General features: G+C 39.7%; 1 pseudogene; it reads left to right on the forward strand.

The window, feature by feature from the left end:
• The first annotated feature begins 2358 nt into the window (after positions 1-2358).
• On the forward strand, positions 2359-2862 carry LOC111182567 (mitochondrial import inner membrane translocase subunit TIM14 pseudogene; annotated as a pseudogene).
• The last annotated feature ends 20168 nt before the right edge of the window (positions 2863-23030 follow it).

The following is a 23030-nucleotide window of genomic DNA, read 5'->3' on the forward strand; positions in this document are numbered from 1 at the left end:
AATAACTTTTTATTCATTTATTTATTTACTTGGCGGCTTCGGGTCTTAGTTGTGGCACACGGGGATCTTTGTTGTGGCACACGGGCTTCTCTAGTTGTGGCATGCGGGCTCGGTAGCCCCACGGCATATGGGATCCTAGTTCCCCGACCAGGGATTGAACCCACGTCCCCTGCATTAGAAGGCGGATTCTTAACCACTGGACCACCAGGGAAGTCCCAAAAATGACTTTTTAAAATGTCACCCTTTCTTGGTCCACTGATGCCAGGCCAATCCTTTCATACTTTCCATAGTGTACACTGACATAATAGTGAGATAAGGGGATATACTGCCTCCTGAACATATTTGTGTTTTAACAAGGACTCTCAGGATAGGAGCTTTTGATGTGGCAAGGGCAGTGCTAGTGGTGATTTCTGTATTATGTTCTGGGAAATCTAAAAGTTCTATGAGGCATCTCAAGAAGTTTCTGAAAACACGGTAACAAGAGACTTATTTCATTTCTGCCTGCTCTGTGACCTACATACACCACCTTGACAATAGATACATTGGTCATGAGCATTCAATTGTACTACTTTGCATATAAAGGGCTTACAGTGTTCCATGAAGATCACACAGGAAATACAAGTCTATAAATAAAGTTCAAGGCACCTTGTATATTTTGTCCTGAAATAGTGTACATTTATTATATGAAATAAATTACACATTAACATTAATTTGAAATTCTTTTTGTCAGATTAAGAGTACACATGATCTTTTTTTTGGCCGTGCCCCCTGCAGTGGAAGCGCAGAGCCTTAACCACTGGACTGCCTGGGAAGTCCCAAGAGTACGCATGATATTTGACTCAATAATTATACTTCTAGGAATCTCTCCTAGAATACACTCATACGTGTGTACAAATATGTATGTAGAACCATATTTATTGCAGCTTATTTGTACCAACAAAGACTAGAAACAATTGCTTAAGTATTATAGAATAGTCATACAACAGAATACTATGAACCCATTAAATAATAAACAATTATTAATTAAATAGCAACTACATGCTCAGAACCTTATTAAGTGCTGAAGGAGAATAAAAAGAACTATAAGCCATGGTTCTTATCCTGGAGGAGCTTATGACTTGGTTGAGAAGGGTCAAAGATGCACAGATCCCTGGCTTAAATTATATGTCTTCTATGTGAGTCAACTTTTTGGTTTGCGTTCTTTTAAATGTTTATTTATTTATTTATTTAGGCTGTGCTGGGTCTTAGCTGCGGCAGCAGGATCTTCGTTGCCGTGTGTGAGATCTTTAGTTGCGGCATGAGACCTCTTAGTTGAGGCATGTGGGATCTAGTCCCTGACCAGAGATCAAAACCGGGCCCCCTGCATTGGGAGCACGGAGTCTTAGCCACTGGACCACCAGGGAAGTCCCTGGTTTGTGTTCCTGAAGAAGAATCTTCTGGACTAGAGGATGGCAAACTACAGCCCATGGGCCAAATCCAACTCCTTGTCTATTTTTTGTAAATAAAATTTAATTGGAACACAGCCATGCCCATTCATTTACCTATTGTCTATTCTACTTTCCTGATACAGAGTTGAGTACTTGCAACAGAGATCATATGGCCCACAAAGCCAAAAATATTTACTAACTGGTCCTTTATGGAAAAAGTTTAACTCCTCTTGTAGGCCTTTAAAAAAAAAAAAAAACCTTTAAAAATGGTTTGGGCACTTCCCTTGTGGTGCAGTGGTTAAAAATCCTCCTGCCAATGCAGGGGACACAGGTTTGAGCCCTGGTCCGGGAAGATCCCACATGCCACGGAGCAACTAAGCCCGTGCGCCACAACTACTGAGCCTGCACTCTAGAGCCCACGTGCCGCAACTACTGAGCCCACATGCCACATCCACTGAAGCCCACGCGCCTAGAGCCTGTGCTCCGCAACAAGAAAAGCCACCGCAAAGAGCCCGTGCACCACAACAAAGAGTAGCCCCCGCTTGCCGCAACTAGAGAAAGCCCGCGTGCAGCAACAAAAACCCAACGCAGCCAAAAACAAAAACAAATAAATTTGTTTTTAAGAATAAAAAAAAATTATTTTTTAAAAAAAGCATTGGAGTTAAGGATGGTGGTTTTAAAATATGTCCATAAATTCTTTGATACTCTTTCCTTTAAAAGATGAAGCTGAAGTGCTGGGGCCCCCGTGTCTGGGCGGTTTGTGCTTGCTGGTGGCAGCCGCGTTGCTTTTTGATGGAGGAATGAAGTCGGTGCCTGTGGCTTCTGGGCTGGAATCAACTGTGCTCTCCCTGGAGGCAGAGGAGCTGAGCCAGAACTACGGCCAATACACTGGTAGTCGTTAGACTGACCACTGCTGCTGCAGGATGTGCAGGCTGTTTTGCAAGCCATGAAGCATATGGAGCCTCAAGTAAAACATGTTTCACAGTCTATCAAAATCTGCCCTCACCAGTGGCTGTTACAGAGGTGAGTGTGAACCCAAAATGACAAAATGGGAAGCAGCATTCCTACTAGGAGTAAGCCCTACAGCCAATAAAGGAAAGAGGTGCTCATTGACGTATTATGCATTTAAATCACCCAGACAAGGCAGGATCTCCTTAGATAACAGTCAAAAATCAATGACGCTAAAGATTTACTAGAAGTTCAAGCTAGAAAATGAAGTATATGTATGATGAATTTTAAGTTCTTTTTCATTGATGTATATGAGTACCAGCTTTTATCATAAAATACCTCAAAGCTGCAAAAAATAAATAATTAAAAATAAAAGATGAAGCTTAATTCTCCTCTCTGTGAGTGTGGACTGAACTCAGTAACTTCCTTCTAATAAATAGAGTAATGTTCAGGGACTTCCCTGGCAGTCCAGTGGTTAAGACTCCACGCTTCCACTGCAGGGGGCACAGGTTCGATCCCTGGTCGGGGAACGAGGATCCCACATGCCTCACAGCGCGGCCCAAAAGTAAAATAAAATAGAGTAATGTGCAAATAAGAGTGTGTGACTTCTGACACTAGATCATAAAAGATGTTACAGACTTCTCCTTGCCCTCAGATCACTTGCTGGAGGAAAGCCGATTGCTATGTTGTGAGGACACTTAAGTAGCCCTGTGGAGAGGTCCATGTGGCAAGGAATGGAGACCTCCTGCCAACAGCTAGCAAGGAACCAGGCCTTCTACTAACAGCCATGTGAGGGAGCCATCTTGGAAGTGGAGGCTTCAGCTCCAGGTAAGGCTTCAGATAGCTGGAGTCCTGGCTGATGTCTTGACTGCAGCTTCATAAGAAACTCTGAATCAGAACCACTCATTTAAACCACTCCTGAATTCTTGACCCAGAGAAACTGGGAAACAATATGTCTTGCCTTAAGCTGCTAAGTTTTGGGGTAATTTGTTATTCAGCAATAGATAACTAATACAAAACTGAAAGCTATAGATGCTCTAGAGCAGTGGTAAACTTTCTGTAAACTTTCTCTAGAAGGGCCAGACAGTCAATATTTTAGGCTTTTGGACCATATGGTCTCTGTGGCAACTACCCAACTTTGCTGTCGCAGCAGGAGAGCAGCCACACACAATAGGTAAACAAATGGGCATGGCTGTGTTCCAATAAAGCTTTATTTACAAACACAAGCAGCAAGCCCGTGGGCCATAGTTTGCCAGCCTCTGCTCTAGAGAAACCAATTTTAATGATATTAAGCAATGATTAGAAAGGAGTAATAGGAGCTGGGGGATTTCTCAGCTAAAGGCTGCAAAGCCAACTACCAAGGAAACTCCTGATTAGAAAAGGGTATGTGCACAATATGGTCACAATTCTTTTTTTAACTTTCCCTGTAAGTTTTTTGCCCAGAGAAGAGAAATAAAATAATTGGAAGGGTGATGAGATTTTTTCCCCCCTAAGAAATCCTAGAATGAGGACTGAGAACCCACGAGGCAAGAGAATGAGAAAACTGAAAATAGGAGAAAACTGTTCTTATGGTCTTTTCACCAAGCTGCTAAGACCTTTGAGCACCAGTGCCAAAGCTGGTGTTTTAAACATGCAAAGCAAGTTTGTTAATAATAGGAGGAAGATTATCTTCCATTAACACCTGGAAATAGGACAAGGAACTAAAAAGTAGTTGATAACTGTTAGTGAAACTAAAAAGGGACCCAAACTTTACTTAAGTCTATTTCGTACCATTTTTCTCTAAGTGTATCACATTTTCTTTGTGGTCCTTAGAACTTCGTAATTGTTCAGATCTGTACACTTACTAAATGTATTATTATGGAAAAGAATCATAACTAACGGGAATAACATGCTGACCAGATGTCTGTCAGAAGGAAGCCTGACTGAATCTTACCACCATAGTGAGAAGTCACTATTTTTAGTGGCAACTCCTCAAATTGCAGACTTGCAACCATGCAGCCATGCAACCCTGACCTGTTACAATCACAGCTAAGATTTACTGAATGCCTACTAAACACCAGGTGCTGGGCAAAACACATTACATGCATTATTTCATTTTATCCTTCCAATAACCCTATGAGGTCAGTAGTAGCATTATCTTCACCTTACAGATGAGAAAAAAACTGAGACTCAGTAACTTATTCAAAGTCACTCAGCTAATAAGGGGCAGAGATAAAATCTGAACCTGGGAAGTCAACATATGGAGCCCACAGTCTTGACCTACACCTGCTGCAGACCCTGAGGAGAAAAGTTTAAGTGCAACATTGTGTGATAGCGATGACCTTACATTTTCTTTCAAAGACAGTAAATTTAGTTGGGTGAAGAGAACTCAAGTGCATTAAACAATTGGAAAACACTCTTACAAAACACAATAGTAACAATCATTCATTGCTATCTAGTAGAATAGCCTCTAATGGGCAGTTGGTTCGCAAATCGACATGTAAGGAAAAAAACTGAACATAGACTAATTACTCTAAAATTCCTTTAAATTGCTCATAAACTACTGTTCCATAGACATAGCTTTGTAAGGAAACAACAGATTCACATCCCCCTTCTCATGCTCACCCTGGGATATATCCAAATTTTGGTTAATGGCTGAGCTGTACCATCGAAATTTGAATTCTCTCTCCTTCTCTCTTTCTCTCCTTTCCTCTTTCTCTTCTTTCCTCCCTCTCTTGTTGTGTATATTTGAATGTACATAATTTTAAAATACTTATGATGTTACTCCATTGTCATACGAACCTAGAATGGAACATATATGTGAGGGCACCAAAGTAAAGAAAAATAATAATTTTTCTTTTATAAACACAGCACAGGAATAAGTACCTCAGGGATTAGTCTGACACGTGTCTGTCATGGCATATACACACTGTCCATTCTCCTAAGCAAACCATCCTAGCCTACCCTGTGCACGGACATGATTCAGGCATAAGAGCCTCTATCACAAGCAGAGCAAATTTCTCTTTCCTCCTAGTTGTCTAAAATCAGTACAAGGAAGTCCTAGCCACAGCAATCAGAAAAGAAAAAGAAATAAAAGGAATACAAATTGCAGAAGAAGAAGTAAAACTGTCACTGTTTGCAGATGACATGATACTATACATAGAGAGTCCTAAAGATGCCACCATCTACTAGAGCTAATCAATGACTCTGGTAAAGTTGTAGGATACAAAATTAATGCACAGAAATCTCTTGCATTCCTATACACTAATGATGAAAAATCTGAAAGAGAAATTAAAGAAGCACTCCCATTTACCATTTACCATTGCAACAAAAAGAATAAAATACCTAGGAATAAACCTACCTAGGGAGACAAAAGACCTGTATGCAGAAAACTATAAGACATTGATGAAAGAAATTAAAGATGATATAAAAAAAAGAAAAAGAATTGAGGGACTTTTTTTTTAAAACTGTTCACACCAACAATGCAGTTTATTTGTTTATTTATTTATTTTTGGCTGCGTTGGGTCTTTGTTGCTGTGCGCGGGCTTTCTCTAGTTGCGGCGAGCGGGGGCTACTCTTCCTTGCGGTGCGCGGGCTTCTCATTGCAGTGGCTTCTCTTGTTGTGGAGCACGGGCTCTAGGCGCATGGGCTTCAGTAGTTGTGGCTCCCGGGTTCAGTAGTTGTGGCTCACGGGCTCTAGAGCGCAGGCTCAGTAGTTATGGCTCACGGGCTTAGTTGCTCCGCGGCAGACATGTGGGATCTTCCTGGACCAGGGTTCGAACCTGTGTCCCCTGCACTGGCAGGCAGATTCTTAACCACTGCGCCACCAGGGAAGCCCGAGGGGCTTTTTGGGATGACAGATGACAGAACTTGGGTAACCGGGATCAACAAATTTAGGAGATGCTGCTTAGAAAAAGAAAAGTCAAGCAAATAGGAGGACAGGAAAGGACAATTAAGAATGCTCTGCCAGGGAACTGATTTCAGAGAAAGAAGGCAAAGAAGGAAGGTGGAAAGAGAAAAAGCTCCCTGCAAAATCCAGTACATCCTGCATATTCCCAGGTCTCATTATATTGAGCCAAGTCCAGGAGGGAGCTTATTAACTAACAGAACTGTCATAAGGTTAAAAAAGAAAAAAAGGAGGGATTGAAAAAGGACTAGAACTAGGGTAGGGTGAGTGACACACTCCCCTTGGGCACCAAATTTAAGAGGCACCAAAAACTCAATCATCAAGATAAATAATATTTTAATGCAATAGTTTAAAAAATCAAATTGGCAAACTACCCCAGACACCTGCTTTGCAAATAAAGTTTATTGGAACCAAGGTCAGGCTCAGGGCGATTGAGGCAGGGTCATAAAAGTGCACAATAGCATTCTGTCTTCATTTCAGATTTGGTTTTTGTTCAACATAGATTTTTTTGCTCTAATTTTGAATTAAAAAAATACTACACTGAAACATTATTTATCTTGATTGCTGATTTCTGGGGCTCCCCTTAAATGTTTTGCCTTACTCACTGCACATTAGTCCTGACCTGGGTTGTAAAAGAGAGAGGGAGAAGGCAGAAAGAGATAGTCAGTGGTTTAAAGACTTACGCAGGGATTTGGGGTCAAGACCTAAAGCAGAAAAGTTGGAGATTCCATTTTATCCTGCTGTGTGCATTCTGTGCCCTGGGCGCCCTCATGCCAATGAAGGCTGTTCTTTCATTGAGCTCCTTCTCTTGCTTTGGCAGCTGCACTCACTTTTATATGCAGGTTCTGGAATGCTGGGAGCTGTATGGCAGCCAACGTCTCTCTTCTCCCTTCTCAAACATGACATTCTCTGTAATTCACTTACAGACACCTCTTTCCTTAGCCTTCTCACCCAGGGAGCCTGATCAAGGAATCTAAGAACTAAGCCTCATTTGCCTTCTCTGGGTATGCAAGTGAATTTGCATATATCTTGTATCCATTTGCATTCTCCTCACATGGGGCATTTAGAATAAAAACAACATTCATGAATCAAAATGAAGCTTGTTCCATTCTTTCTCTGTCAAAGTATGGTGCAAGTAAAAGGATACCGCAGTGTAAGAAAAGGGCTGAAATTATATTTGCCCTGGTTATGTGTAGTTTTAAAAGCAATCCAATTTGGTGGCATTTACCACCACAGAATTGGCGTTTATAGGTTTAGCCTAGAAGAACGTAATCATTCGTGACTGAAATGGCTACCCCCTTCCTCTACCATTCTTGTAGAAATTTGAGCCAAGGGCCACTAAAAGCTGAAACTGCCCTCTTTTCCTCCCCCTGGTCACCACTTGAAGGGTGGGAAGCCTGATGGTTCCAGTTAATTGATTTCTTCATTTGAGATGAAATGCATGAAGAACCAACTAAAAAGGAGAAAAGGAAGAAGGAGTGATGCTTCTCATCCTCCTTCAGCCCTTTGGGAGCTAAAAGAACTAAGGGAAGGAAAAGAGTAGCCTGGTATGAACACTGCACAGAATTTCATCTAAAGAAACAAAGTGAACAGTGGACTACTGGTCTCAAAATGAGAGGGAACCCAAAATGATGAAAACTGATATGATAAATAACAAGGGCAAGTTCATTATAGAGTTTTTTTTTTTAAAGTAGAACTGTTAAGTAAGAATATGTCGACATGCTTCCAGCACTAAGAGAAAAAGTACCTAGCCAGAGTGTGGGATCCTTATAATCTGTGTGACAGGTAGATAGTTCAGTAAATAAGGATGTCTCAAACCTTCACAGCTTGAGAAAAATCCCCTTAGTGCATTTAACCTCCTTATCTTATAATACCCAGTTCTTGAAGCAACTTTCTGGTTATCAGATGATTTGTAACCAAGAAAAGGGGTGCTCTAGAGAATGGATTTCTATTTTCAAACAGATACACCTCTTACTATAACTACCGAAGTGACATCCTGGTTTATAATTCAGAGTTTTTGTTTGTTTATTTGTTTGTGTTTTTAAATATTTATTTATTTATTTATTTTTGGCTGCATTGGGTCTTTGTTTCTGTGTGCGGGCTTTCTCTAGTTGCGATGAGCGGGGGCTACTCTTCATTGCAGTGCACAGGCTTCTCTTGTTGTAGAGCACGGGCTCTAGGTGCGGGGGCTTCAGTAGTTGTGGCTCATGGGCTCTAGAGCGCAGGCTCAGTAGTCGTGGCTCGTGGGCTAAGTTGCTCCACGGCAGGCGTGTGGGATCTTCCCAGACCAGGGCTTGAACCCATGTTCCCTGCATTGGCGGGTGGATTCTTAACCACTGCACCACCAGGGAAGCCCCTAATTCAGAGTTTTATAAATTTGGTTTAATTGATGCCTAATTCAGCTCCTGGTTGAACTGATAAAATCAAGCTTCTGACCAGCCTGTCAACAAGCCTTATCATTTCTGCCTTTAAAATGTCATATGCAGGACTTCCCTGCATGGGAATGGTGAATTCCACCATTTTGTCTTCCAGGTCACTTATCCGTTCTTCTGCCTCAGTTATTCTGTTATTGATTTCTTCTAGTGTATTTTTCATTCCAGTTATTGTATTGTTCATCTCTGTTTGTTTGTTCTTTAATTCTTCTAGGTCTTTGTTAAACATTTCTTGCATCTTCTGGATCTTTGCCTCCATTCTTTTTCTGAGGTCCTGGATCATCTTCACTATCATTATTCTGAATTCTTTTTCTGGAAGGTTGTCCATCTCCACTTCATTTAGTTGTTTTTCTGGGGCTTTATCTTGTTTCTTCATTTGGTACGTAGTCCTCTGCCTTTTCATTTTGTCTATCTTTTTGAGAATGTGGTTTTCATTCCACAGGTTGCAGGACTGTAGTTCTTCTTGCTTCTTTGGGAACAGTAGATTTTTATAAAATACTTCTATAACCATTTAAATTTTTACAATGGTCATGTAGTTCTTTTATATTAAACATTAATTTATAGTGATTGATAATGTAGTAACCGAAGTAATTCATATACTCTATGTGGATTTATTAATTCAAATATATTACATACACACACACAAAGTGAGTGTAAAAGTAAGCACTAACACATGCAAAAGAAAACATGTCAAACAATTACAGAATTTCTCATTAAGTAGTGGGATACTAGATGATTTTTATTTTCTCCTTTAAAATTATTTTTCTAGATTTTTATAAGGATCCTGGTACAGTTTTCTTGCTGCAGATAGCACTCATTGTTTATTCTTTCCTCTTTTTTTAAAAAAATTATTTATTTATTTATTTATTTTGGTTGTGCTTGGTCTTCGTTGCAGTGTGCGGGCTCTTCACTGCAGTGCGCAGACTTCTCTAATTGCAGCACTCGGGCTCTAGAGCGCAAGGGCTCAGTAGTTGCGGTGTAAGGGTTCAGTTTCGGTATGTGGAATCTTAGTTCCCTGATCAGGGATCGAACCCAGGTCCCCTCCAGTGGGAGCATGGAGTCTTAACCACTGGACCACCAGGGAACCCCTATTTATTCTTTCCAAGTTATAAAAATTATTCATTTTCAGAGTAGAAAATTTAGAAAATATATAAAAATTTAAAGGAACACTATCAAAATTCACCTATAACTTCAACATCCAAAGATAACCATTGTTAACCTCTTGGTTAATATCCTTCTGGTCCTTTTGCAGTGTTTTTCTTATTAAAAATACGATCATATCTGCTCTGTGATCTATGTTTTTGTTTGTCTGACATATTATCCAGAATATTTCTCCATGTCCATAAAGTATTCTCCAATATGATTTTTATAACTGCATAATATTCCATAATAGGAGATATTATAATTTACTAAGCCAACTCTACTTCTGGACTGTCCCAATTTTTTTTAACATTCTAAATAACCCATCAATGAGCATTCTTTTGACTATATCTTCACATCCATCCCATTATTTCCTCTGGGTAGATTCCTAAAGTTGAAATTTCTGGGCCAAAAGGTAAGGCATAAATTTTTTTTTTTTTTTGTGCTATGTGGGCCCCTCACTGTTGTGGACCCTCCCGTTGTGGACGCGCAGGCTCAGCGGCCATGGCCCATGGGCCCAGCTGCTCCGCGGCATGTGGGATCCTCCTGGACCAGGGCACGAACCTATGTCCCCCGCATCGGCAGGCGGACCCCCAACCACTGCGCCACCAGGGAAGCCCAGGAATAAATTTTTTATTGTGGTAAAATGCATATAACATTCAATTTACAATTTTAACCATATAAAGTGTACAGTTTGATGGCATCAAGTACATTTACAATGTTGTGCAAACATCACGACCAACTAGTTTCAAAACTTTTTCATTATCCCAAACAAAAATCTCATACCCCTTTAGCAGTAATTTCCTAGCCTCTCCTTCCCCTAGCCCCTGACAACCACTAATCTGCTTTCTATCTCTATTGGGCCATAGAGACTGATTTGCCTCAGTATCTAGATTTGCCTATTCTGGATATTTCATATAAAGAGAAACCTACAACATTTGGTCCTTTGTGCTTGGCTTCTTTCACTTAGCGTAATGTTCTTAAGCTTTATCTATGTTGTAACCTGTATTAGTACTTCATTCCTTTATATGACTGAATAATATTCCTTTCTATAGATATACCACATTTTGTTTATCCAGTCATCTGTGGGTATTTGTGTTGTTTCTACTTTTTGGCTGCTCTGAACATTTGTGTGCAAGTTTCTGTTTGAACATCAGTTTTTAATTCTTTCAAATATACAATTGACCCTTGAATAACACAGGGGTTAGGGGTGCTAACCCTCCGGGCAGTCAAAAATCCACATATAACTTTACAGTCCCTCCATATCCTTGGTTACGCACCCTCAGATTCAACCAATCTCAGATCCTGTAGTACTGTAATACATATTTTTTGAAAAAAATCCATGTATAAGTGATTCCTGGCAATTTAAACCCGTGTTGTTCAAGGGTCATCTGTATACCCAGGAGTAGATTTACCAGATCATGTGACAATTCTATATTTAACTTCTTGAGGAACTGTCAAACTGTTTTCCACAGTGGGCTGCACCCTTTTACATTCCCATCAGCAACGTATAGAGTTCGAATTTCTCCACATCCTTGTCAACACTTGTTATTTTGTGTTGTTTTTGTTGTTTTTTAAAATGACCATCCTAGTGGGTAAGAAGTGGTATCTCATTTTGGTTTTGATTTGCATTTCCCTAAAGACTAATGATGTTGAGCATCTTGTCATGTTCTTGTTGGCCATTTGTGTATATTCTTTGGAGAAATGTATATTCAAATTCTTTGTCCATTTTTTAAAATTATTATTATTTTTTTGCCTGCGTCGGGCCTTAGTTGTGGCATGCGGGATCTTCATTGAGGCATGCAGGATCTTTTTCATTGTGGTGTGCGGGCTCTTTGTTGAGGCGCATGGGCTTCTCTCTAGTTGTGGGAATGCAGGTTTCCTCTCTCCAGTTGTGGTGCAAGGGCTCCAGCTCCAGAGTGCATGGACTCTGTAGTTTTGTGGCACACGGTCTCTCTTGTTGAGGCACGCAAGCTCAGTAGTTGTGGCACGTGGGCTTAGTTGCCCCATGGCGTGTGGGATCTTAGTTCCTTGAGCAGGGATTGAACCTGCGTCCCCTGCATTGTAAGGCCAATTCTTTACCACTGGACCACTGGGGAAGTCTCCTTTGTCCATTTTTTGTTGTTGTTGTTGTTGCGGTACGCAGGCCTCTCACCGTTGTGGCCTCTCCCACCGCGGAGCACAGGCTCCGGACGCACAGGCCCAGCAGCCATGGCTCACAGGCCCAGCCGCCTCGCGGCATGTGGGATCCTCCCAGACCAGGTCCCGAACCCGCATCCCCTGCATTCGCAGGCAGACTCCCAACCACTGCGCCACCAGGGAAGCCCCTCCTTTGTCCATTTTTAAATTGAGTTGTCTTTTTATTGTTGAGTTGTAAGAGTTCTTTATATATTCTGGATACAAATCCTTATCAGATATATGATTTACAAATATTTTCTAAGAGTTCTTTATATATTCTGGATACAAATCCTTATCAGATATATGATTTACAAATATTTTCTCCCATTCTGTGGGTTGTCTTTTCACTTGTTGATAATGTTCTTTGATGCACAAAAGGTTTTAATTTTTATGAAGTCTAATTGTCTATTTTTTTTCTTTTATTGCTTGTGCTTTTGATGTCATAATTAAGAAACAACTGCCAAATCTAAAGTCATGAAGATTTGACACTAAGTTTTTTTCAAAAGGTTTTATAGTTTTAGCTCTTATTAAATATAATGATCCCTATCTTTGATCCATTTTGAATTAATTTTTGTATATGGTGTGAGGTCGGGATCCAACTTAATTCCTTTGAATGTGGATATCCAGTTGTTCCAGCACAATTTGCTAAAAAGATTATATTTTCCCCCATCGAATAGTCTTGGAACCCTTGTTTAAAATCAAAGTATTACTTTGAGATCAGAAAACAAAATCAAATAAACATGTATATGTAGAATGTGTCTCCTCTTTTCTTCTCTATTACTTCTATTACGTTTCATTATGTTTTTATGCCCTCATACTCAGATTAATGCAATAGCCTTCTAATTACTCTGCTTATCAGTGACAGAGTAATATCTCTTTACTACTACCATGTTATTTCCTTACTCAAGAGTGGGTCAGGTTGCTACTGTCTAAATATTAATTGGTGACTAGACCTCAGAGCATAGTTACCTCACCAAAGTACAGTCAACTGTACCTCTTAGCCTAAAATAACCAGCCAGCTTTACCCATTGCTTCTACTATAGATGGATCTGAAGGAAAATTGAGTTAAAATATATTCAAGACTGAAGGAATAAGGAGATATATCCTTTTTAGCAGGATGTAAAAATAGTATTTTGAGCTCAAAATTATCTGTCATTTTTTCTTTCCATAAGCATTAAGTGGACACCTACTACATCTCAGGATTACAAGAAGGAAGAAGATGCAGATGCTGTGCTCTAATTGCACAGAGTTTAGAAGAGGAGACAGTTATTTAAAAAGATAAATTATAATCTAACATTGTAAGTGCAATAATGAAAGTGTGAATAAAACATTGTGGAAACACCAAAGTGCAGCAAGTTTAATAATAGGAATATTTCTTTTTTCCTTAATAGATCTGTTAAATTGCCACTATAATTACCTAGAACTAATTTTGTAGTATTTCCCATCACCAGTTTATCTTTTAATTCATTCATTTACAAATATTTATTAATTGGCTACTCAGTGCAAACAAAAGCACAAAGAAATTTCTAATCTGGTTGGGATTGAGGTATGATATATGAAAAGCTAAAAAGTAATATAGCTGTGAAGTTTTCAGTAACTTTTTTTTTTTTTTTTTGGCTGCGCTGGGTCTTTGTTGCAGCATGCGGGCTCTTCATTGAGGGCCTCTCTCTAGTTGCAGTGTGCGGGCTTCTCTAGTTGCAGTGCGGCGGCTCTCTAGTTGTGGCGCCCGGGGTTCCAGAGCACACAGGATCAGTAGGTGCGGTGTGCAAGCTTCTCTCTAGTTGCAGCACACGGGTTTAGTTGCCCCACAGCATATGGGATCTTAATTCCCCGACCAGGGATCAAACCCACATCTCCTGCATTGGAAGGCGGATTCTTAACCACTGGACCACCAGGGAAGACCCAACATTTTCCAGTTTTGTGGTATGTTTAAAAATCATATAAAATTAATACGTTAGGGGCTTCCCTGGTGGCGCAGTGGTTGAGAATCTGCCTGCCAATGCAGGGGACACGGGTTCGTGCCCTGGTCTGGGAAGATCCCACATGCCGCGGAGCAACTGGGCCCATGAGCCACAACTACTGAGCCTGCGCGTCTGGAGCCTGTGCTCCACAACAACAGAGGCTGCCACAGTGAGAGGCCCGCGCACCGCGATGAAGAGTGGCCCCCGCTCGCCACAAGTAGAGAAAGCCCACGCACAGAAACGAAGACCCAACACAGCCAAAAATAAAAATAAATAAATAAATAATAATAATAAATCATATAAAATTAATACGTTAGAAAAAAATAATATAGTATGAGTCAATAGCTCTGACCTAAGGGGAAGAACCAGGTGAGAAGTATAAATTATCAGTTCTCAACCATGATGCCTCAATACAGCGATATGTTACTATAAATTGTGCAGCATGTCATAGTAATGTGTATCCATAATTAAGTTCCATAACGTAACCATTATCAGAGTTTGCACTTTATTTCACACACACACACACACACACACACATACAGAACTGAAAGTTGTTCTTATGACAACATCATTCTCATTTATTTTCATCCTAATATACTTACTTGAGTGGTCTAACTAACGAATTCTCAAGGGGGAAAGAATAATGTATCCACAAGAAACTCCATGAGGAATTCAAAAAATGGGTAGTACTTAGAGATAAATTGGAGAAGGTCACAACCCTCTATGTGGGAAAGATGAGAATGTGCATGATGTATCAGGAGAAATAAATAGACTGACCTACATGAGCAGCGGTTTATAGAGGGAAGTATAGCAACAAATAAGTTAGGAAGTCTTATAGTAGGCAATTGTTTTTGCTGCTCTGCATCCCTTTAACCTTCTTCTTGTAATTTCATCTTGCAAATCACCCTCTCCCTCTTTTCTGACTGGATGAACTTTGGGTAGGATTGACTCTAACCACAGTCCAGGAGTGAATATGTGACTCAGACCTGGTGAATCAATGTCACAGTCCTCAATTTGTAGAGATGATTCAGGAATGGGCAATAAGACGCAATGAGACTTTTACTAAGAGAGCCACGTGGTCTTATCTTCTGAAATTGCTAATAGTAACAATGCTGTGAGCTTGGAGCTGCTGACAGGTGAGCACTTTGTGCCAGGAAATGATTCAATATAGCAGAAGGAAGAACTGAGAGATGAAGAGAGGGAGTAAGTCCCAGTGATACCATCCAGCTCCTGGATCAAAGCATGACTGAAACCAGTAACCCCTAGACTTTGCAGTTATGTTAGCTGATATATATTTTTTTTTTTAATAAATTTATTTTAATTTATTTTTGGCTGCGTTCGGTCTTCGTTGCTGTGCACAGGCTTTCTCTAGTTGCAGTGAGCGGAGGCTACTCTTTGTTGCAGTGCACAGGCTCTAGGTGTGTGGGCTTCAGTAGTTGTGGCACACGGGCTCAGTAGTTGTGGCTTGTGGGCTCTAGAGTGCAGGCTTAGTAGTTGTGGCTCACGGGCTTAGTTGCTCTGTGGCATGTAGGATCTTCCTGGACCAGGGATAGAACCCGTGTCCCCTGCATTGGCAAGCAGATTCTTAACCACTGCACCACCAGGGAAGTCCTATGCTAGCCAGTAGATTTCCATATTTACCTAAGCCATTTTAAGTTATATTTTCTGTCATATATGACAAAAGAATTCTAAATTATTTGGGTCTGTTGGCCAGTTATTAATGATCCTATGGGACAAGGTTAGAAATTAAGACTTGACCCTATGAGGGGGCCACTGGAAAAAAAATAGTTTTTAAAGCAGATGTGGGACAGAATGAACATCATTTTTTTCATTATCAAGGAAGCAAATTACCACCAAGATTAATTTATTTTGAGATGTGCATACAGGAGTAGAAATGAGATTACATCTCAGACTTCCTAGACTATGACCCTAAACTGCTTGCCCTCTATGTCATTCTGTTGTAGCTAGAACTTAGTACTTTCCAAATGTCTAATCCTATCTTTTACTTAGTTCAAGTTAGACACAGAGGTCAATTAGGCTTTGAGCAAGTGAATTTCTTAAAGTATGATCCATCTTAATATGTTCAAAATAATATGGGTTTTCAATGAATATGGTAGTGATAATGTTGTCTATACCTTAACAGCCAATGAAATGTAGCAGAAATATAGTGCCATACAAAGAATGCATCTAAAACCACTCCCCTGAATATGAAATCCATGTTTTTAATGTACATCAATAATTATATCAATAACTGATTTGTTAAAAATAAAAGTTCAAAAGGGAAAACTAAGAGAGTAGGGTCCTACTCATGATTCCTTAACAGTTTTGTATGATTGAGTAAATCATGTTTCCTTCTCTATGATTCAATTTTCCTACTTCAAAGATAGAAAAATGTTAATACTGAACTTAAAATACAAGAAGATTTAAATATGGCCTTAACCATCTTCATCTATGTTCATCAGACACTTGAAGAACATCAGGGAAAGGTACTCTAGGAATATAGAAATAATAATAAAAGTTAAAATTGAGTACTTACTATATTCTAGGCACCATTCTAAATGTTTTACATGTATTAAACTATTTATGCCTTACAACAGCCCTATGAGGTAAATATCATTATCATCCCCATTTTGCTGAGGCTCAGAAAAGTTATGATTCTTGCCCCAAAGCCCAAAACTAGCCAAGATTTGAACCTAGGCAACTGTATACTGTCTTTCTACTTACCTAATAGTGCAATAAATAATCTATAAAAAGAATAATAAATGTGAAGGAAAAAATTCTGAACAGGCAAAAGCGGTGTCAAAAGTTTTTAATGGGGCTTCCCTGGTGGCGACATGTTTGGGAGTCTGCCTGCCGATGCAGAGGACACAGGTTCGTGCCCCGGTCTGGGAGGATCCCGCATGCCGCGGAGCGGCTGGGCCCATGGGCCATGGCCGCTGGGCCTGCGCGTCCGGAGCCTGTGCTCCGCGGCGGGAGAGGCCACAGCGGTGAGAAGCCTGCGTACCGCAAAAAAAAAAAAGTTTTTCATGTCTTTCATTTTGTCATAAGGGATTCCCTCAGGCTCAAGGCCTATTGACTTTCATCTTAGGCGCAATTTTTAAAAGCGTGTTGATATTTTTTAAACTCATGGAAGGTCAGTACCAGGATGGTAGTATGTGAAAGTGGGGAGAGGTGGTTACATTCTGGATATGTTATGAATTATATTACACTATGAAGCTGGCTTTTTTTTTTTTTAATTAGCAATCCTCAATACATGTAAATATTTTCTATCAGTTCAGTTTTCCAGAGAAAGATCTCCCCCTAACTCCTGCCTGGGGATACCAGTAGTCTGGCTGCTAGCTTTCTAGAGCTGGGTAGGGAAAAGAGCAGAGTGTCCTGTTTAGAATGCAGACTTTCATGTTTTCATACCCATTCCTCAGAGCCTGGTATGTCCAAGTCCAGAGCCTCTCTAGTTCAGTTTCTCCAGAGGATGACACCTTCTGTCTCCTGCATGGAAGGAGAGAAACACATCTGGCTACTTGGGGTAGGTGTAGGGAATGAGGATCTAGGTTCTACATGATCCCTACACAGACTTGTAAATAAGCCACCCCCTTCTATACCCTTCCCTCCTTGCACATATTCTTTGCCCCTCCAATTCCTGTGGCTTTCTGAGGATCCTTGGGACAAATCTGTGTGCCTATTGCTGGTGTCTGCCTCATCTGCAGTATCTAAGTTTTACCTTTCTCTGACTTAAGCCATTTTTCTTTTGTCCACCCACTTTTAGCCTTCACATACTGTGCCTTGGGGTTAAAGATGTTTCCTAATGTCATTGAATATGGAGTTGATGTTTTTATTTCTTTTTTTTTTTTTTTTTTTTGTGGTACGCGGGCCTCTCACTGTTGTGGCCTCTCCCGTTGCGGAGCACAGGCTCCGGACGCGCAGGCTCAGCGGCCATGGCTCACGGGCCCAGCTGCTCCGCGGCATGTGGGATCTTCCCGGACCGGGGCACGAACCCGTGTCCCCTGCATCGGCAGGCGGACTCTCAACCACTGCGCCACCAGGGAAGCCTTCATGTTTTTATTTCTTGTTCTCCTCCTACAAATACCTTTAAACATATTAAATATGCCTAATATCACTCATAGAAAGCTGCAAATTAAAACTTCAACAAGATACCCCTTTCCATCTATAGGATTAGCAAAGATTATTTGCAAAGTTATTGGCAGGCCTCAGTTTCTCACTGGCTGTTGGCTGGAAACCTCATAAGCCTTTCCGTAGGTAGATTGTCTGAGTGTCTTCAAGACATAGCAACTGGCTTCCTCTAGAACAAGTGATAGAAGAGAGAGAAAGCCCAAGATAGAAACTACAGGGATTTTTTTAAACAACAACTTTATTGAGATATACATAAAGTTACACACAGGTTTTTGACTGTGTGGAGTGGGGGCAGGGGTGTGGGAAGGGGCAGGAGTCAGGACCCCTAACCCCCTGCATTGTTCAAGGGTCAACTGTAATTCATATACCATACAATTCACACATTCACAGTGTACAATTCAATGGCTTGTACATTTACAGTTTCGCAACCATCACCACAATCAGTTAGAGCATTTTCAGTACTTCCAAAAGAAACCCTGAACTAAGCTATTGCACCCCAAATTCCCCCACTCCAACCTTCCAGCCTAGGCAACTATCAATCTACTTTCTGTCTCTACAGATTTGCCGATTCTGGACATTATGTATAAATGGAATCATACAATATGTGGAATCTTATGACTGGCTTCTTTCACTAAGGTTGAAGCATGTTGTAGCATATATCAGTATTTCATTTCTTTTTATTACGTGCTCTCTTTTTTTCACTATCTTTCAGTGAAATTCCTACTTATTTATATTTACATATCCAGGTTTTTCTCTCTCTCACTTTTTTAGGTACAAGAAGGACCTGGGCCTTCTTGGCTCAGGATCTGGGTTAGCACTTCCCAACCTCAGAAACAGGTCCCTTTAGAACTGAGGTTCTAGTTGGGCCTATGGTCTTCGGGTCCTTAAAGTCTTTTATAACCTAATCTTGCAAGTGACATACCACTACTTCTGCCATATTCTGTTGGTCAGACAAACCAATTCTCATACAGTGGGGGAGAGGACTACACAAGGGTGTGAATACCAGAAGGCAGGAATCAAGGCCTTCTTGAAGGCTGCCTACTACAGTGAGGATGTTGTCATGTTGCAATCCATGTTAGAAGTAAAGGCTTAAACCTCTAGCTTTGCCTCGTCTTATAGATCACCACTAACAAGATCACAAAAGCAAACAAACAAAAAGCTCACTTACGTTGCATGGTATAAAGGAAAAGCCCCCACTTAGAGGGAGCTTTGGCGGGAGTCAGTCTTACTTCAGCAGCACCTGATGTCCCTTGATTAGTATAGAAGTGAATATCTGGTATTATGGGAATGAGGAAAGGAGGCATAACACTTGGTTTTAAAAGAGAACACTGAAGAAACCAATGGCTGATAGCAACTTGACTAAACACAGTATTAGCTATATAAATAAAGTTGAAAAACACTCACCTGGCATAAATGTATTCACCCTGATGAATGATTATCTCCAAAAATAGCTGTAGTACAATAAAGAAGAAAGTAACTGCAGCTTTCTTATGGTTTGGTCATGAATATTCACTCAGTCATTTTGTCAGTCAACAAATATTAATGATACAGAAGGGGCTTTTGCACTCAATTAATATTCTCTGAGTTTCCCTTTGGGATATGACACTGTATTTAATAATATAATAAAGAAACATAAAACAAATACACGGTCCCTGCCTTCAAAAATCTTTCATTCAAAGGTAAAAAAAAAATAGACAAATGACAAACTGATATTTGTTTATTTTTACTGTTATGTTTTATTTGTTTTTAAAGGCAATAAACACAAGGAGCTATAAATGTTCTTCTTAAAAATATACATATATTGCCACTTGTAAATTCTTTTTCCATCTCCATGTGTTTTTTTTTGTGTTTTTTTTTTTAAGGAAGATGTTGCGGGTAGGAGTTTATTAATTAATTTATTTTTGCTGTGTTACGTCTTCATTTCTGTGCGAGGGCTTTCTCTAGTTGTGGCAAGCGGGGGCCACTCTTCATCGCAGTGCACGGGCCTCTCACTATGGCGGCCTCTGTTGTTGCGGAGCACAGGCTCCATACGCGCAGGCTCAGTAGTTGTGGCTCACAGGCCTAGTTGCTCCGCGCCATGTGGGATCCTCCCAGACCAGGGCTCGAACCCGTGTCCCCTGCATCAGCAGGCAGATTCTCAACCACTGCACCACCAGGGAAGCCCTCCATGTGTTTTTAGTTATTGATGAAAACTGTTTATATACAAGATGAATTTTTTTTCAGTTAAAAAGCACACAAACACATTTTAGGGTACCATCTGTTTGGGCTTATTTTCCTGGTTATTGTGTGTGGGTCAACTCAGTGGGTAATAGTAGTAAGATGAACATCTGGAGTTTTGAAATTTCTTTGAGAGATTAATTTGCATTGCACCATATAACCATGTCAAAAGAGGGCAAGTTGAATCTCTGGTAAATTAAAATACAAGGAAATATACAAAGATATCTTTACTAAACTTGATTCAGTGAAAATATTTCAGATCAACAGATTGTAGGAGCTTTTTACTTAAAATAGTTTTACAGATAGGTTTAACTCAAGACTAGATTAATTTATGATGAGTCAATAGTAAAGAATACAATTTTGCATATTTCCATTTCTGCAGAGCATTAACAAGAAATTTTAGTTTGTGCATAATCTGGTATTTATGCAAAATCAACTTAAAAGCAATATTCAAACTACCCAGTTAGGAGCTTCCCTGGTGGTGCAGTGGTTGAGAATCTGCCTGCCAATGCAGGAAACGCGGGTTTGAGCCCTGGTCTGGGAAGATCCCACATGCTGCAGAGCAACTGGGCCCATGAGCCACAACTACTGAGCCTGCGCGTCTGGAGCCTGTGCTCCCCAACAACAGAGGCCGCGACAGTGACAGGCCTGTGCACCGCGATGCAGAGTGGCCCCTGCTCGTTGCAACTAGAGAAAGCCCTCGCACAGAAACAAAGACCCAACACAGCCAAAAATAAATTAATTAAAAAACAGAACAACTCACTCACTTTAAAAAAACAAACAAAAAAAAAACTACTCAGTTAGCAGCCTCCACCCTATCTCAGTTTTTATACCCTTATAAACTAACACACAAATAGATGACTTTCCCTCAAAGGAACTCCCAGGCACAGTAATGTCAAATGAGGCTGTAAACTCTTAATATAGAAAGGAAGAGGAAGTTTAAAAAGCTTTAGGTAAAGATGACTTTCTTCCATCCTATAAAAAGTATATATATACCATTTTATCCCCTCTAGACCAGCAAAAATTTAAGTGTAGCAATACCAAATATTGAAGAGTAAGTGAAATTCTTATAAACTGTGGGAATAGTAGAAAACTGTTTGGCATTAATTATCTCACAAAGATGAATATTTGCATACTCTACGACCAACAACTCTACTCCTAGGTATATGACCAAGAGAAACCCTTGCATGTGTGTCCAGGAGGCATACATAAAAAATTTTATAGCAACGATGTTTATAATTATTTAAAAGGCTAGAAACAAGCCAACTATGTATCAACAGAAGAATAAATTGTGATATATTCACACAATAGAATGTTACATGGTACTGAAAATCAACAATCATTATACACAACAACATGAATGAATCTTGGAAACATAATACTGAGTTAAAAGAGCAAATCCCAGAAAACTATATATTGAGTGAAAGCATTTTTTATAAAGCTCAGAAACATACAAATTAAACAATATATTATTTTAGCACATATACATTTGTGCTAAAACTAAATTAAGAAAAAAAAAACCAGCACAAAATTTAGGATACTGTTACCTCCGAGGGCAGGAGGAAGAGATAGAGGAGAAACACGATTGTAGATGCAATTTACTGGTAAATATTCTAGTTCTTGGGTAGTTCATTACATGATTAAGTTTTATACCCAATATATGTGTTCCATATATCTTTTGCATGTATTAAAAAGAAAAAAAATTAAGAGATTGACCTAATTTATCCTCATCTTCTCCAAGTGAGAGCTGATTCTTATTCTGCATATAAAGAAACCGAGGGTAATGATATCACTTACACGTAGAATCTAAAAAAGTTAAACCTGTAAAAAAAAAAAAACAAAACAGAGAGTTAACATAATGGTTATCGGGGTGGGGGTGGGGGGATAAGGGTGATGGTGTTTAAGGGTACAAGCTTGAATGAGTAGTAAATAAGCCATAGAGTCTAATGCATAGTATAATGAATATAGACAGTACTATTGTATTACAATTGTGTAATGAGATAAATACTGCTACATTGGCAATCATATTACAATATATAAATGTATCAAAGTAACACACTGCACACCTTAAACTTACACAATGTTACATGTCAAATTTATTCAAAAAAAAAAAAGAAAAAGAAACTTAGGGTGGTATGACCCTATCTTCAAATAAGGAATAAGACAAAGAGTTCTGCAAAATAGAATCCCTCTCAAAGCTACTGATAGATTTTTTAAAAGAGAATGGTCTATCTAGCTGGAGCCAAGAAAATACAAGTGAAATTAAATCCAAGTGAATTAAATGGGAATTTTTTTTCTAACATGCAAATGGATTGTATGATAAACTGAACCTCTTACCTGCCAGGAAATAGTGATGATCCAAGATGGGATCTCAGCATCACTAGGTGAAGTTAAAACTTCCAGAGATAAAAGGAGCAAGAAAAATTTCAGGAAAACGGGAGGTTCGGGACAGAATACCCAGGATAAAATGAGCAAAAAATACAAAAGCTAAATGGATTAATTCTTTTTTTCACTTTTCTTTAACTTAGACTGTGCAGCAGGGAGGGGGAAGGGACAGAGGTAATAGAGATAATTAAGACACAGTCCCAGCTCTCAAGGAACTCATATTCTAGTAATCAGAGAAAAACCTTTCAACGTGTAAATGGAAGAGATACTTCTCTACAGAACCCATAAACAGTTTTTCAGATGGAGTAAAATGGCCCAAAACCTAGAA

This window comes from Delphinapterus leucas, chromosome 3, assembly GCF_059928025.1.
Source record: "Delphinapterus leucas isolate spDelLeu-1000000601 "Yukka" chromosome 3, BTC_Dleu_Yukka2, whole genome shotgun sequence".
In the NCBI taxonomy this organism is placed as follows: domain Eukaryota; kingdom Metazoa; phylum Chordata; class Mammalia; order Artiodactyla; family Monodontidae; genus Delphinapterus; species Delphinapterus leucas.